Raw genomic sequence first — 8,021 nt, forward strand, 5'->3', positions numbered from 1 at the left:
CAGTTAAGCATTTAGACAGATACATGAAGAGGCAGAGAATAGAGGGATATGGACCATATAGCAGGTTGTATTAATTTAGAATGGCATTATGGTTGGCACAGACATAGTGGGCTGAAGGGCTTGTTCCTATGCTGTACCACCATAGAATACCTACAGTGTGGAAACAGGCCATTTGGCCCAATACATCCAGACTGACCCTCTGAAGAGCATTCCACCCAGACCACTTCCCCTAACATATCCCTGTAACCCAACAGTTCCCATGGCTGCTGTACCTAATCTATACATGGTTGAACACTATGGGATAAATTAGCATGGCCAATCCACCTAACTTGCACATCTTTGGACTGTGGGAGGAAACCAGAGCAACCAGCAGAAACCCAAGCAGACATGGGAGGACATGCAAGCTCCACACAGGCAGTTGCCCAAGGGTGGAATCGAACCCGCGTCCCTGGTAGTGTGGCGCAGCACTGGGCTCCTCAAGCAGCAGCTGGACTGTTCTATATACTTTCAGGCATATACAGGAAAGGGGATTGAAACCCAGCTGCAACCCCTGATCTTGAGGTGTTAGCTGATGAACAAATGAGGTGTGAAAGTCAGCTTGAAGACCATCACCACTAGACAAACCATGGCTACGAGGAAAGTAGTGACACACTCTTACTGAGTACTGAGCTCAAACAAAACAGAGGTCACTGTGGAGAAGGAAACAAAGCCAAGGTCTGTCAGCTACCAACGTCTGCATTACTCACCATCCAACCTAATAGCAGTAAAGTTCCACTATATACTCTTCACAGAATCTAACAGTTGATTCATCCAACTTTTTATTCTATTCATTTTTCTAATGTGCAAATGTCATCTTTTATTATCTTTTCTCAGCTAGCTAACAAACGCATCGTTTTTTTAAACTAAGATATTGGAGTGTCAGTGTTGGACTGGGGTGGACAAAGTTAAAAATCCTACAACACCAGGTTATTGTCCAACAGGTTTATTTGGAAGTATGAGTTTTTGGAGCGCTGTTCCTTCAGGACGCTATAGTGGGACAGGATCATAGGACACAGAATTTATAGTAGAAGATCAAAATGTCAGACAACTGGTGCAACATATTCATAGACAGGAAACCTTAGCCCAACAAGTCCAACCCCTCTGAAGAGTAACCCACACCCCTCCCCTGTTATCCTACATTTATGCCTGACTAATGTACCTAACCTACACATTGCTGAACAGAATGGGCAATTTGGCCTGGCCAATTCACCTAAACTGCACATCTTTTGATTAGATTAGATTCCCTACAGTGTAGAAACAGGCCCTTCAGCCTAACAAGTCCACACTGACCCTCCAAAGAGTAACCCACCCAGACCCATTCCCCTACGTTCACCCCTGACTAATACACCTAAGCAATTTAGCATGGCCAATTCACCTAACTTGCACATCTTTGGACTATGGGAGGAAACCTGCGCACACGTGAGGAGAATGTGCAAACTCCACACAGACAGCCGTCCAAGGTGGGCCCTGGTGCTGAGAGGCAGCTGTGCTAACCACAGAGCACTGTGCTACCCCTAGAACAAGCCTAGATTGCTATTAAGTCTTTAGCCACTTAGAATGGGGATGCAGGTTTCAATTGATTGATATGTAACTCCCAAACTTCTTTCAAGTCGCAGTTATTCGTATATTTAAAAAAAATCACAGCTCAGACAATGCATTAAAGGTGCGAGGTTAGTCTCTGTATTCCAGCCTTGAGTCAGACTGGTTCTGTTTCCAAAGTAAGAATTTATAAAATGTCACATGGACTGACTACAGATTGTGTGCTTTTTGAACAAAATAGACTATCTGCAAATACAAATCTACTAATGCAAATTCACCCCATAGATTTAAATGTTTTTGTATGCATGTGTGGGAGAGTGTGTATGTATATGTGTGTTTGATAGTGTGTTCACGAATGTGAACCTGTGAGAGGGTGTGTGTGTGTAGTATGGTGGGGTTACCTGTCGTGCCACATGAATCCAACAATCTGGTTGAGGCCATCCTCATGGTACCGAACTCGGCTATCAGCCTATGCTCGGTGACTCTGCATTGTTGCATATCACAAAGTCCGCCTTGAAGGGTGGTCACCAAAGATCCGAGGCCGAATGACCTTGATCGCTTCAGTTGGGTGACCGTCCTGCAAGGCAGATTTCAGAATACACAACAATGCAGAATTGCCGAGCCACAGCTGATAGCAGAGTTTAATACCTAAGAGGACAGCCTCACCCGGGATCTTGGGTTCATGTCACACTTCGGGTGACTCCAGTACACTGTATTTTCTCTCTCTGTCTCTCTCTCTCACTCACTCACTCCGATACACACGCTTTCAGGCACACGTTCAAGTATACACCCTCTCAGGCATATACTCCATCACACTCGCGTATCCATACACACTTCTCCTCTCCCACATGTGGGCACACACTTTCTCTCACACACACACACACAAGTCTATGGGGTGAATTTGCATCTGCAGATACAGTCTATTTTGTTCAAAAGCACATAATGTGTAGGCAGTCAGTCCATGTGACGTTTTATAAATTCCATCTTTGGAAATAGAACCAGTCTGACTCAAGGTTGGGATGCAGACAGACTCTAACCTCACACCTTTAATGCACTGTCTGAGCTGAGATGTCACTTTAAAAACAAAATACTGCTAAACCCTTAAGTTGTCTTGGGACTGTGACTTGGAAGTAATTAATTGATCGAAACCTGCATCCCCATTCTAAGTGACTAAAGACTTAACAGCAATTTAGGTTTGAATGACCAGTTGTATGACACTGATTTTGTGTCCTATGATCCTGCCCCACGAGCTACCTGATGAAGGAGTAGCACTCCGAAAGCTTGTACTTCCAAATAAAGCTGGTGGACTATCACCTGGTGTTGTGTGATTTTTAACTTTCTTTAACTGAAGAAACCATGGTTAATTTGACTCCTGTTAAACTGTAAATATATTTGCATAAGGAAAAGGCATCCACAAGTGATGGGACCTTTTAAAAATAAACTAGTTGTGACCAATAAGGAGAGGGATTGAATTAAGAGGGGGAGCCAGTTAATTGTTTTTCAGTTGGAAATATAGATGTTCTGGTGGTATCCTACTCATATTGTTGGAGTGGAGGGGAGGGGAGGGGAGGGGAGGGGAGGGGGGCGGGGCTTGGGACAAAGCAGCCTGCTTGATTAGTAAACAGCCTAACACTAACATTCACTTCCTCCATCACCAACACAGTGGCAGCATCAACACGATACACTTCCAAAGCTGTGACTTCTCCCATCTACATGGATAGGAACATGAAAAACTATGCATAAGGCTTGGTGATCTCTATCACCTAAAAGGACAAGTGTAACAGATGCATGGAAGCAGCACCATCTGCAAGCTTCTTCCCAAAAGCTGCGCATTCTCTTTCTTGGAAGTATATTACTACACACTCATTGTCACTGGGTAAAAACCCTGGAGTATCCGGACATCATTAAACCTGTACTCTCGCCCCAATCACTGCAATGGTTCAACAAGGCAAATGACCACAATATTCTCAATGGCAATTATTGATAGTTAATAAATGCTGGCCAAGCTCATGGTGTGTGGATTCCATTAATTAATTAAAAATATTGTTGGAAAAAGTTATGATCGAGGTCATAAGCTAAACTAAATTAGTCTAAATAGCACTGCATTTGCATAGTGAAATTAACATGTTCAATGACCCTCAAAATTGCCCAATTGTTCCTAACTAAACTTTACAAATAACAGATCTTAGACACCAGGTTTATTACAATCAAAAATTAACAATTTATTAATATTGTAACTTTAGCAGGACACAGCTAAACAGCAAGATAAGCTAATAATATGTATGGCTTTAAACCTGCTGTTCTTTGGTCTTATTCCCCACTGTGACACAGACATAGTTAAGACCATAAAACATAGGAGCAGAAATTAGGCCGTTCAGCCCACTGAGTCTGGTCTGTCGTTCAATCATGGTTGATAGGTTTCTTGACCCCCATTCTGTCAATTTGTTCCCGTGACCTTTGATCTCCTTGACAATCAAGAACCTATCTATCTCGGTCTTAAAATATACTCAATGACCTGGCCTCCAAAGCCTTCTGTGGCAATGAATTCCACAGAATCACTTCACTCTCTGCCTATAAAGTTTCTCTTTATCTCTGTTCTAAAAGGTCTTCCCTTTATTCTGAGGCTGTGCCCTCAGGTCCTCGTCTCTCCTGCTAATGGAAACATCTTCCCAATGTCCACTCTGTCCAGGCAGTTGAGTACTCTGTTAGTTTCAATTAGGTGCCCCCCTCATCTTGTACTACGACTATAGACCCAGAGTCCTCAAAAGTTTCTCATGTTGAGCCTTTCATTCCTGGGATCGTTCTCGTGAACCACCTTGTTTCCAGGTAGTGGAGTCAGAGGGAGGAGCACACAGGGTAACTGAAACCACATGATTGGTTAGTAGGAAATCTGTCATAGCTTTGAAAAAAAGCACTGAAAAACTAATTAATAAATAATAACTAACCAGGGATTAACTAATAAATTAATTAACTCAGTATAGATGGCCAGGTAGGTGATGTGTTGTAGCTGTATGCTGTGGGAGCTAGCTGATTCCATTTTGAGCTGCAGTGACCACATCTGCAGCAAGTGTTGGTTACTGGAGGAACTTCAGCCCAGAATTGAAGAGCTGGAATCTGAATTTCAAACACTGCGGCAAATCCAGGAGGGGGGAGAGTTACCTGGGTGCTCTGTTTCAGGAGGCAGTCAAACCTGGTAGGTTAAGTCTACCAGGTCAGTGTTCCGGGTCATAGTACTAGGGCCGTGGCACAGCAGGGTGTGGCTGCATGTGAGGAGTCACACCCTCCATTCAGGAACAGAGGAGCCTCAGCACTTGGCCATGTCCAACAGGTACGAGGGACTTGCTCCCTGTGTGGATGAGGAACAGGATGAGCCGGCTGACTATGTCACCGTGGCACAGGAGGCCATTCAAGTGGTGGGAAGCAAAAAGATAAGTGGTGGTTGTACGCAACTCCATGATTAGGGGAATAGATAGCATCCATTGTACTCATTCAGAGTCCCGCATGCTATGTTGCCCGCCTGGTGCCAGGATGTGTGACATCTCTGCCCGGCTTGAAAGGATATTGGACAGGGAGGGGCAGGATCCAGTTGCTGTGATCCACATGGAGACAAACAGCATTGACAAGACGAGGAAGGAGGACTTGCTTAGGGATTATCAGGAACTAGGAACTAATGAACAGTGCTTCAAGGGCTGTAATCTCCAGATAACTGCTGGAGCCGGTGTAAATTAGCATAGGGACGCGAGAGCAGGGGAAGTATACACATGGCTAAAAGAGTAGGGCAGGAAAGAGGGGTTTATTCTCATGGAGCATAGGCATCAGTATTGGAACGGGAGGGATTGATACCGCTGGGACCAGTATTCAAATGAAAAGGGTAAATAGAGTGGTCAACAGGACTTTAAAGTAGAAAGTGGGAGGAAACAGAAGGGTAAAACTCCAAGGACTTAGCCAATAGGAAACAAAGCAGTAGGTTGACATCTGTGAGGATGGATTCATCTGCATGGGAAAGTATGAAAAATTGAAAAGGAGAACTTGAGAGGTTATTAAAATCTCTAGCACACAAAATAGGACGGCGTGTTTGGAAAGGTTTAGGAAACAAACTTCAAGCACATTGGATAAATGAATGACGATGAGAAGAGGGGCAGTCAATGCAGAACTGAAGGTGTTGTATTTGAATGCACACAGTATATTAAATAAGGTAAATGAACTTGTACAGATCAAAATTTGCAGGTATGATGTAGTGGGCATCACTGAGATGTGGCTGCAAGGGGATCAGAACTGGAATCTAAATATCCAAGGATATATTTCCTATTAAAAAGACAGGCAGGTAGGCAGAGGGAGTGTGATTGTCTTATTGGTATGAAATGAAATTAAAACAATAGCAAGAAACAAACTAGGGCCAGATGATGTAGAATCTGTGGATAGAATTCTGGAACCGCAAAGGTAAAATAAAGCCATATTATGTACAGGCCTCCAAACAGTAGTCAGGAACAGAGGCAGAAGACACACCCCAAGATAGAAAAGGTATGTAAGAAAGGCAAGGTTACAGTGATTATGGGGGATTTGAATATGCAGGTGGACTGGGAAAATCAGGTTGGCATTGGATCACAAGAAGAAGAATTTGTGGAATGTTTATGAGATGGCTTTTTGGAGCAGCAGAAGTGGACCCTACTAGGAAACAGGCAATACTGGATTTAGTGTTGTGCAATGAGGAAGACTTGATCAGCTTACAGTGAAGGAACTCTTAGGAGTCAATATGATAGAATTTACTCTGCAATTTGAGAAGAAAGTGGAATCAGATGTAATGGTATTACAGTTGAATGAAGGCATCTATAGAGGCATGTGGGAGGAGCTCACCAGAATTAACTAGGGGAGGAGCCTAGCAGGGAAGACAGTGGAAAGCAATGACAGGGGTTTCTAGGAGTAATTTGAGAGACACAACGAAAATTCATCCCTAGGAAAAAGGAGTATACTAAAGGGAGGATGAGGCAACCATAGCTGACAAGGGAAATAAGGGACAGAATGAAAACAAAAGAGAAAGCACGTAATGTGGCAAAGGGCAGTGGGAAGCCAGAGGATTGGGAATTTAACAAATGCTAAGAGAGGATAATGGAAACAAAAATATGGAGGGAGAAGATTAAATAGGAGGATGAACTAGCCAATAATATAAATGTAGATTGCAAGAGTTTCTATAGATATATAAAGGACAAAAGAGAGACAAAAGTAGACATTGGACTGCTGGAAAATGATGCTGGAGAAGTAGCAACGGGGAGCAAAGAAATGGTTGAGGAACTGAATATGTACTTTGCGTCAGTCTTCATGGTGGAAGACATGAGTAACATCCCAAAGGAATTGAGGGGAGGAGGCAGAGGTGAGTATGGTGGCGAATACCAAGGAGAAGGTGCTAGAAAAACTGGAAGGTGTGAAGGTGGATAAATCACCTGGACCAGATGGACTACACCCCAGAATTCTGAATGAGAGAGCTGAAGAGATAGTGGAGGCGTTGGCGATGATCTTTCAGGAGTCACCGGAGTCACGCAGGGTCCCAGACAACTGGAAAATTGCTAATGTAATTGGCCTGACCTCCGTCATTGGTTAGACTTTGGCAGGTTAGACAAAGGAGAGCCAATGGATGTAATTTACCTGGACTTCGTGAAGGCCTTTGACAAGGTGCTGCACAGGAGGCTGCTGACTAAGCTAAGGGCCCATGGTGTTAGAGGCAAGGTGCTAGCATGGATAGAAGATCGGCTATCTGGCAAAAAGCAGAGAATGGGGATAAAAGGGTCTTTCTCAGGATGGCAGGAGTGAAAAGTAGTGTTCCGTGAGGCTCAGTGTTGGGGCCATAACTTTTCAATTTATACATTAATGATCTACATGAAGGGACTGAGAGCATTTTGGTTAACTTTCCAATTGATACAAAGATAGGTGGAGGAACAGGTAGCATTGAGGAGGCAGGGAGCCTGCAGAAGGATTTAGACCATTTTAGGAGAGTGGGCAAAGATGTGGCATATGGAATATAACTGAAAAGTGTGAGGTCACACACTTTGGTAGGAAGAGTAGAGGCAAGGACTATTTTGAAAATGGGGAGAAATTTCAGAAATCTGAAGTGTAAGCAATTTGGGAGTCCAAGTCCAGGAGTCCCCTAAGGTAATCTTGCAGGTTGAGTCAATAGTTAGGAAGGCAAATACAATGTTGGCATTTATTTTGAGAGGAATAGAATATAAAAGCAGAGATGTTTTTCTGAGGCTTTTATAAAACTCTGGTTAGACCACGTTTAGAGTATTATGAGCAATTGTGGGCTCCATACCTCAGGCAATATGTACCGGCCCTGGAGAGGGTCCAGTCCATAGGGGTAAATCAAAAAGGAAACAAGAAAATGGTAATTTACTAGTTAAATTAAACCATTTGAAATGTTTGGGTGCCTTACCTGAAGAAGGGCTGATGCC

The sequence above is a fragment of the Chiloscyllium punctatum genome, chromosome 44 (genome assembly GCF_047496795.1).
Source record: "Chiloscyllium punctatum isolate Juve2018m chromosome 44, sChiPun1.3, whole genome shotgun sequence".
Classification (NCBI taxonomy): domain Eukaryota; kingdom Metazoa; phylum Chordata; class Chondrichthyes; order Orectolobiformes; family Hemiscylliidae; genus Chiloscyllium; species Chiloscyllium punctatum.